Raw genomic sequence first — 3,220 nt, forward strand, 5'->3', positions numbered from 1 at the left:
AATCTGCAGGTGGCGCAAACGAGTTTGTTATGGTTTTAATAAATTTCTGTCTGTGTTCTAAATACGGTAAGTTAATATAATTTACTTACCTCGTGTATTAGCGGTTTTACGGCACACATATTTATTTCGATTATTACAAAATAGCTTTTCCACCATTTTGGGGTGTTACACGTGATTACAAAATTTATATTTATATATTTTATACGGCTTAGTGAATTTTATATTATTACCTTTGGACCGACTTGATAAATTATAACAACGTTTCTCAACCTTTCAGTATTTGCGACCCAAATTTCACATAATTTTCATCGCCCTCCCCCCCTTCATGCGATAATAACGTATACAATAATAATGTATTTTGACGCTAAAACTACACTACGACCTTAATTACAAACGTTACCAAGAATAAGCAAATTATTGATATTTGGCAACACCGACCGCTGCATTGACAAAACCAGAATCGATGCCTCTCTATTTCTCTCTGTCTTACGTACACCGTATCGGCCATTCTCGCAGCTTGGCGAGAAGTTCCGATTTGTCTCTAACATTCTGGAACGTCGCGCAACCGTGTATAAATGCTGCGCGTCGTTCTATTCCAGCCGGTCTCAGTCGAGTCGATCTTTCTGTCGCTATCGAGTTTATCGTGATTGTGTACGTTATTATTTGGGTGTTAATTGCGATTTACGGTATTAAATATTCACGGCAGTAGATTTAAACAGAATCACGGATAAATTTTTAAGCGGGCGTAGACCAGCATTATAATATAACGAAGCATCAACAAGTTCACAGACGAACTTGGTTCTGAAAATGAAATCAAGGAAATATTCTCAAGAATAGTTAAATTTTGGGTTTGCCAGTACTGAAGTAAATTATGACGAAAGGCCCCTGTGTGTCATTTGCTCAAAACTTTTAGCAGCAGACACCATGAAACCTAATAAACTTAAACGACGTCTGGAAACGCTTTTTAGCGGGTACGTTAACAAACCAACAGAATTCTTCAAATTAAAATTAAAATCATATGAAAAGCAAACAACATTTAAAAAAAAAGTTTGTCTGTAAATGAAAAAGTTTTACTTGCCTCTTTCAAAAGTTTCATATAAAACAGCCGGATTTAAAAAGCTTCACACCGTGAAGCTCTCTCTAAAAAAAATTCTAAAACAATGGTTTTCTTTTAAAATAAATCGCTGTAAAAAGTAGAAAATAATTTTTCAGTGATCGTAAGATAATCAAAACAATTTTCAACGTTTGTAAAAATTTTGCGCTTATAAAATATTACTTAGCGTTATCAATTTAAATGATAAACGTTCACATTTTTACCTTTATTAATCCTCGCAGAATACATATTCGAATTCTTCAGTAATATTTTAAGAGCGCACAATTGTTTTCTTTTTGCAAATATTGAAAATTATTTTCATTATCTTACAACTACTGAAAAATTATTTTCTACTTTTTACAGCAATTTATTTTAAAAGAAAACCATTGTTTTAGAATTTTTTTACATTTTAAACTCCCGCCCGCACTTATTCATTCACATCGGTTTATTATTTTTTCTGATTCTTTCTTACGCTGGTAGCGCTGCGTAAAAAAATAAAATAAAAAATTATCTTCCGCCCGCCAAAAATCAACTCAACTCTTGCCCGCTTCGCCTTTTCAGTTTCATTCGCTCGCGTCAAAAATACCGTGGTATTTTTGACGCGCTTTCTCCAGCCGGCTTTTACGTTGAGTTGCAGTTTTTTGTTTTGTACTCTTTAGTTTCGTCTTTTTGTTCCCGCAAGAATCTTTACTATCTTCACACAAAGAAAAATGATTTTGTTAAAATAACGAATGACGGGATGGATGACCTATGATTTTGTGATATTAACAGAATTAATTTACTTACGATAACAAATCTGTTTGTCCTCGTAACAAAGTAGATATTTCCAGTAACAGATCGGTAACGATGTTACAACGTTCTCCCGGACCTTTCATAACCTTTTCTAGTCGTCGAAATAATGAAAAAATTTCATAGAAAAATATGTCCTAAAACGCTTCGTTTGCGATTTACGACTAGTGAAAGAGCCGTGAAAAGGTTTTTCTTTGTTTGATTCGACTTACTATACCGTTTTGTTCAGAATTAAATTCTCTACAAGTTTTGTTTAAAAGTTTTACATGATTATTACTCGTTTAACAAAGTTATTGTACGTCTAATATAAAAAAACAGGGTTTTTACCCCAATTTATTGAATTTCACACCAGATTTCTTTATAACTACTGCAGATGCGTTTCTGGGACCTATTTTATTTTATTTTTTAAATCAAAAACCAAACAAAACAATTTTGTCCCGTAATTAACGTTTTAAAAATTTCAGTACGGCATTATTTCACCGGCATTCATAATAATGTATGACATTATTTTAATATAATATATATTTTTATTTTAATGAAATAATTCATTTTATGTCCTAAAATGAGCATTTTAGGACATATGTTTATTACGAATTTTTTTCATTATCTTCGCGAGAAGAATAGGTTGTGAAAGTCCTGGGAGAAATTCGTGCTACATTTTGCGTATGTAATAAATAATTGTATATGTAATAAGTAATATATTACCGGGAAGATAAAAATTTAATTGAAATTCAGTGAGATTCAATCGTATCGATTCTTTTTTCTATAACCGATGAACGATTCACCGTAGAAGCTCACAAAGAATTTATTACAAAGGAATGTGAAAATGGAAATTTTAAGCATACGCAAAATGTTACGCCTGACCGATATTCGAATCCCGGGACCTCCAGATGAAATGCCGAGACGCTACCCCTCCGCTACGGTGATCAGAGGAGTGGAGGAGTGGTAGCTTAATTTATTATATCAGTTGGTTTTCTAAAAACTGGGTTCAAATTTTTAACGGTTTTTTAATTTAATTTTTTTTTAATATTAGTCTATTTTTTTAAAAATAAACCTTTATTTAGCTACGTAACTTTTGATAATAAATAAAAATATTTATATATAAAATGAATTTTAAATTACGTTTAACAGTTTATTTTATTATTTTAGACGTTTAAATAGATCTTGAGTGTATATGTGAGGGTGCGCGCACGCGTTGTATATTGATAAAATAAAACTTCAACGCCGTTACGTTAATCTATATTTCACAAGTTAAGCGGTCGAGTGAATTCATTCACCGAAGGTCGCCGATTGTACACTGAGATTTACGAACACGTACACTTTAACTCAGTCGATCGT

This window comes from Lycorma delicatula, chromosome 10, assembly GCF_047948215.1.
Source record: "Lycorma delicatula isolate Av1 chromosome 10, ASM4794821v1, whole genome shotgun sequence".
In the NCBI taxonomy this organism is placed as follows: domain Eukaryota; kingdom Metazoa; phylum Arthropoda; class Insecta; order Hemiptera; family Fulgoridae; genus Lycorma; species Lycorma delicatula.